The sequence below is a fragment of the Taeniopygia guttata genome, chromosome 1A, assembly GCF_048771995.1.
Source record: "Taeniopygia guttata chromosome 1A, bTaeGut7.mat, whole genome shotgun sequence".
NCBI lineage: Eukaryota > Metazoa > Chordata > Aves > Passeriformes > Estrildidae > Taeniopygia > Taeniopygia guttata.
In genome coordinates, this window is record NC_133025.1 from 41,010,878 (window position 1) to 41,017,587 (window position 6,710).

Here is a 6,710-nt window from a genome sequence, read left to right on the forward strand (position 1 = left end):
AACTGGAATACTTAAACATACGGAATCTGATTCCACTCTCATTTATCCCATTGCCTTCAATGTATTGACTTCTAGGAGAGAAAGAGGCAAACTGGATATTAAATGACATTCAGAACAAGATCTATCACTATAATTTCTTCAGTAATGTTATTTATCTCTCTATGTCATACAGTAATTGTAATGACAGCATTAAGTTAGAAAAGCAATATTGAATTTCCCTGAACAAACCAAATTTTAATTGCACCTGAAAATACATACTACAGAAAATTCTGCATATTTATTGACAAGAATAAGAGACCAGCCTAGGATATTTCAGAATAACTTCTATGCTCAGCAATACATAAAAGAAAGAAAAAGTACAAGAAAAGATTAAAGATATTCTCACATTTTAGTCATATTTATTTTCTACTGCATAGCAAGGTGAAACACAATTCAAATTTACAGTAAAAAGTTTATTTAAAATTATCTTTGAAACATACACTTACAAATTTTCTTGCTCTAAAATGTGGGTTTTCTAGAAAGGTAATAGGGGTAGTTATTACAGATTTTCAAATCTGTTTCATAACATTTAGTTGATGCAGAGTTACTGGGGGACACAAACAGAAAACCCCAAATCTTTGCAAGTGTTTCAAAACAAAATGCTTTACTTAAAATATGTCAAACTAAGGTAATCATAGAACAAAAGAATTAATGTCCACTTTTATAAAATTAACTGAAAAATACATAATCTGAAAGATATTACCCTTAAGGAATAATTAATTTACTTAATCACAGACTTGTCAATATTTTTGTGAGGCATGTCCCTTTCAATAGGAATATCAGCTGCTTTACACTTATTCTGTTAGGACAATAGAAGTCACTAAAATTGTGTTATTATTTGATCTGAATTCTCTTAAGAGATGGAGACAAAGTAAAGAAGGAGAAGTGAATTCAAGTGCTTATTTATATATTTTAAAAAATTCTTAGGACATGAACATATATATCAGCTCAGTCAAATATTAATGTTTAATAAAATTTCTTATATTTTGCATAACTAAAATAAAGGGCTAAAAGATACAACACAAAACTTGTGTGAAGCATTGGACTTGTCTTTGTAGCTAGGCAAGGTATCCCACAATTTAAGAAGCTGGATCACACTTTGAGAACATGCTGAAGCATTTCAACCAAAATAAGACAATTTGTTAAATGTGAGCTAGCTTTGTATCTTCTTTCCACCACTCTTACTTGAATTTCTTTACAATAATCAGACATGATTCTCAGGAAAAAACATCATTTTACTCTTGTTCACTCAAAATTGTGAAATTATATGTGTGAAAACACAGATTTTCTGTATGTCATTAGACCTACTTAAATCTTAGCAGAATTAATATGTAATTGAATGTGCTGGCTAGTTAATGGCCTGTGTAAATGATACATATGAACCAAAATAATTGATTTAATAAATGCTTAAACAGCAACACATCAGTCCTGAAATGTAGAAAGACATGCAAAGGGAGGAAATAAATCAGGTCATAGCACATCCTGATCTTGGAAATACACAGGTTTTGCCTGAGAACTTTCATTTTATCATTATCCATGCCCCCAGGTCTTTCTTCTTCTAAGAACTTTTGCCACAAGTTACCTGCTAGAGTTCAAAGAACAGATGATATTAAAGAGCCGTGAATTACTTTTTACCAAAAAGTGTTCCTAGAAATATTATTTTTACCCACTGTATAGAATTATGTGTTATCACAGCCATATTTCCAAATCTAAAATAAGTCAGATGGAAGAAGAATGACACAAGAAGCTGCCTGTTTTTCATCAATTCAGTGTAATAGCTTTACTTTTTAGACTCACTCTGGGAGAAGAATAAATTATAAACTCAAACACATGTTAAATAAATGCAAGGGAAAACCAGGAGCATTGCATAAAAAGGTCAAAATTTTTCCTTTTTTTTATGATTTGTCTAGCACACAGCAGAACAGGAAGGAGCAAAACCTATGGAATCAAGGAAGGAATACAGTCAACATATAAGCTTCAGCAAAATTTGGCACAGGAGATAAGCAGTGTTGGCTAAGGACTGCTGAAGAATGTAAATAAAATGGGTGTGTTTATTACATTGCTGTAAATTCTTATGCATAGCTATTTTATTTTTTAATGAACTTGTTAATGTAGGAAAGAAGAAAGAACAGTAAACTAAAGGTGGAACAGGAATGCCAATGGAACCAGTACATGCAGAAGACTACAGACTATAAATTTAACACCATAAGAAACAATTTGTGCTTCAGCTTTCTTCCCAGACTATTTTCATCCATTTATGCTATACCATATTTTTTAATACAGTTCTTTACAAAAATGGTCTAAAAGGCTATCAGAAGGCAGTAGAAATATCCACATGAAAATGGCATAATATGTGGGTACATCGGAATTCTTTATCAAGAGAATGGGGGAGGACTATTACTGAACATCATGATAAAAAAAAAAAGGAAAAATAAGGTAAAAATGAAACATAAAGCTATTAATGTTCATTAATTTCCCATTATTTAATATCATCTTTCCATTTAAATCTAGTTTTAGTGTGTTTTATCTTGTTTTGGAGAAAAGATCAAGATACTTTTGTGTTGCTCTTGGTTACTCCCCAGTCACAAACATGAGAAACAATTATATTTAAAAAGCTAGTGGTTAAAGTAGCCAAACATTTTAAAGGAAACATATAATTGAACCCAAAGAAGACAAAATGGAATGTGATCTGGAAATTTACTTTTTCATATGAGCAATGTACAATAAGAAAAGGCTGTATTACCCTCTAGGTTACAACATTCATAAGTGATTGCACAAAATGCTGAAATATCCATAGATATCTAGAAGTGTGTTATGATGCCTCTGTATATTTAAGTGAGAAGTTTAAGAGTTTGGGGAAAACACAGCTACTGTGCACATTTCCTTTTAAAAATGTCTTGCTGATGGTAGGACCCTCTAGGGAGAGCTTAATGGAAGCCTCTTTGCCTGAGTCTTTCTGAGGTCCATAGGAAAGGAAATGCTTTAAGAGAGTTCATTGGAAAAGGATAGAATCAATCTCTCTACTTTTTTCTTTCATCCTTTCCAAGACAGTGGAGGAAAGGAACTTTCAGGTGTTGCATACAGGAGCAACAAGTACTACTGTAATTTTTTATTAATGCCTTGAACATACTATATTCCTTAAACAGAGGAAGATAAGCATACTAGAAAATGCTCTTGTCTCACATTTACTTCTTTAAACCAATATGGGCTTTTGAGACCTCCTTCATACCCCAGCTTTTTATCTATTTCCAACTTACTGCTTTCTTTCAGCAGTATATTCAAAAATATGACAAACATCTGTCTTGTGACTAAAAATCCAGTCCAGCATATCAACTGCACAATCAAGTACACCACAGACAAGCTCATACATCATTTACTCTAGGTAGCATGACAGCAGCCCAGCCAGTGTACTGGACAAGAAGCTACAGATAAGGATTTTTACTTTCTCAGGGCTTAACTCCTGCTCAGCCCTGCACCTGCCAATTTGTTCTTAAGTCTCAGAGCTTGCACTCAGCTAGAGTGCCAACCTGGAAATGAAACAAGGCCAGGACTTTAACTTAAATGTGGCAGTGCTTTTAAATGTGGCAGAGTTGCATCTCTGCAGCAACTCCCGCGCTTGGAAGAGTTCAAAAATGTCTGGCTACTTCTGCAATTTAGAGAGCTTTCATTTTTAGGTCAGGCTGCCTCATAAGATACAGAAATGCAGTAAGCAATTCAGATTAGGAGGAACATGCTGTAATTCATATAAACACAAAAGTTTAAAAGGCAAGAAATTCTTTACAGATTTTATTTTTAAATCTCCTGTTATGGTTTATAATCCTTATGCTTTACTAAGAAGCTCCTGGAGTATGGCAGTACAGATGCAACAACAGGCTTCTGTCATATATCTATCAGAGATTTTCAGAAAGAAATATTGTAACTATCTATGTGAAAGGTTAGAACATCATAGTAAACAATCAAATATCTAACTCCAGAATTAATTTGTAGTACTTTAAGGGGAGTTCTGCATGTATCCAGGTTGGAAAATATTTTGCAAAATTAATACTCATCTATAACAAATTTAAAATCAGACATATTATTTTGCTATTGTTTATTTATTGTTTCAGAAAACACCATTCTCTGGACAGTCAGCATAAACTTGTGGCAATATTATATGCAGCACAATAGATTTTTGCTTTTTTGTTTAAAGGTTAGGGATTGGTTTTGCTTGGGGGGATTGCTGACAAAGCACTTGGCAGTAGGTACAACACATCTACAGTAAGTAGATTAGAGTATTTTACCTGCAAACATGCTGCAATAAAGTGCCATCATTCAATCAATACAGACTACTTAGTTAACATTTTTCTTAATGTATCTGGATTACCAGTTCATTAGATCATTACCTGATAAATAGTGTGGGTAATGAATTGAGAGAGTAACTACATACCTTCAGGAAGAACCTGCCCGATAACAATAATCCATTAGGAAAACTGGCAGTATCCTCTGATCTATTGCCCGCAAAGCTATGACTTGATGGAGAGTTTCATTCCGTCTGCTCAGCACTCCAGAAGAAAATCAGCACAATTTAAATATTTCTCAGGATGTGACAGCTCCCTAGATCCCTGGCTGCTTTCTTTTCCCAGGGGTTGACAATCTGGTGTTCCAGTGTGCATAGAGCAGTGAAGATGAATTGAAAAAGCTTGAGATAAATTAGGGATGGCTAAGTTAAAATTGTCTCTGCTCCCGAGTCTCTCATCTGCAGTCTGCAAGCCTATTTTGCTGTGAAAAAGCTAGATGGCAGGCTGCCTCAGTGAGTTCTTCTTAAGCGACAGGGAGCATTTTCAATGAAGAAAAATTCTCCCATTATCTAAGCTAATGTGACTGCAGCTAAATCTAGTCTTAAAAGTGTCTACTAGCATGAAATTCATTTTCACTGCTGCTTTCTTTCAAGCCACAGGTTAAAAAAAGAGAAAGGAAAAGAAAAAAAAAACCACAAAAAAAACCCCCACAACAAACCATTAAAGCACCACCCTAGATTTTTCTATATGAAAAAATACTCAAACTTTTAAAAGTTGACAAATGGAAATACATTTCATAACTATGCCCAAAAATCTAAGTATTGGGAATTATCAGTTTCCAAAACTTTATCTGTTTACAATGAGTTCATTGTTCCACTATCTGTTATTTCCATTTTGATTTTAATAGGTATCATGTTATTGCAATTATCTTCATTTTCAATGTTCTAGAAAAGAAAAGAGCAGTATTTTCCCCTTGTTGGCAAAAAATGAAGTGACAGCTAAAATTCTGAACAATCATCATGTTTAGCATTAGTAGATAATCCTAGATAATCCTCCAAAAAAAAAAAGTGATTGATATTTTGCAATGCTTCTAAAAAATATTGTGTAGCAAGTTGTTTTTTCTTTATTATGAGCTGCTTCTCACTCTATTTCACAAAAAGAGATAGAATTGAAGTTTTCTGAATCACTCTAGTGCCAAAGTAATTTGACACAGTAACTAATATCTACTGTTATGTAAAAAGTTTTTACATTGAAAACATTAGGTCAGGAGTTTTACCTTAAACTTATCAAATGAATTTTTTTATCCTCTAAAACATTGGATAAAATTAATTATAAAAGGTATCATTTCAAACAGTCATGCTCCCTAGTAAACTGATATTTCTGCAAATCCTTGCTCTAGTTTCAACTGATCTAGCTTTCTGAAGTCCTAGATATCTACCACTAATGACTTTCTCAGACTTAATTTCTCAATATCATGGAAATTCATCTCCCCATGCTAAGCTGTAAATAAACAGAGATGCAGGTGAATATATATGAATACAGCCTTTGTGTGAGAGCATTTTGAGAATGATAAATAAATATATTGCCAAGAAAGAGATATAAACCCTGCTTTCATCAAAAAGGCATGAAGAGACTGAAAATCTTTAGGACATGACTTCAGAAGTCTCTTATTTCCCCACGCCCTGGGGTAAAAACTTTCACTCACAATAACAGAACTCTACCAGGTGAAGTGAAAAGGCATGATGAACATTTACAAATTTCCTTGGGGCTTAAGTAACTAAAGCCACAGGCCCACAGAACCTCTGTGTTTCACGTTAAAGGCATTATGTCCAGCCTATTTTTTTTTAACTTTTTTTTAAAATTTTTAAATTTTTTGGCCTGTGTCCTAATAACCACCCCTTGAAGCATATGCAAGCACTTGACCAGATCCAATTGCTCAGTACATATAATACACATAAATCTACCCCAAAGTAATTTATAATCCAAAGGGATTACAAATTTTCCCATGCTGCCTTGCGCTAAAATTGTTTTGGGTGTTGCAACACTCACACTTCTAGGTGACAGTGGCTGTGCTGCAGTCCCTGTCGTTAATATTTGTACATTTTCTACATAAACAGATAAAAATATCTCAAGTCATAGAATCACAGAATGGTTTTGGTCAGAAGAGACCTTCAAGATCATCTAGACCAAACCCCCCAGCTTTAGGTGGTCCTGTTTGAACAGGGAGTTTTGTCTACATGACCTCTAGAAATCCATTCCAACCCTAACAATTCTGCATTTTTCACTATTGTTTAGGAACTGCCAAAATCCTCAGTTCATAGTTCCAGTGTTATTATGTTTAAATGTTTCCTAATGTTATTAGCCTTTATTTTTCAAAACTTCTCCCTTAAATTA

General features: G+C 33.7%; 1 protein-coding gene across 36 annotated transcripts in view; it reads right to left on the bottom strand.

The window, feature by feature from the left end:
* MGAT4C (MGAT4 family member C) overlaps positions 1 to 4,965 on the bottom strand; it is a 325,269-nt gene extending 320,304 nt beyond the window's left edge. For 33 of the 36 annotated variants that reach the window (XM_072923178.1, XM_072923175.1, XM_072923176.1 and 30 more), the window contains exon 1: positions 4,466 to 4,956. The gene's annotated coding sequence lies outside the window, so the exon portion shown is untranslated. Of the gene's footprint in view, positions 1 to 4,465 lie in introns of all 36 variants that reach the window. The other 3 variants (XR_012053466.1, XR_012053467.1, XM_072923168.1) reach the window with 2 other exon arrangements.
* Between the last annotated feature and the right edge of the window lie 1,745 nt (positions 4,966 to 6,710).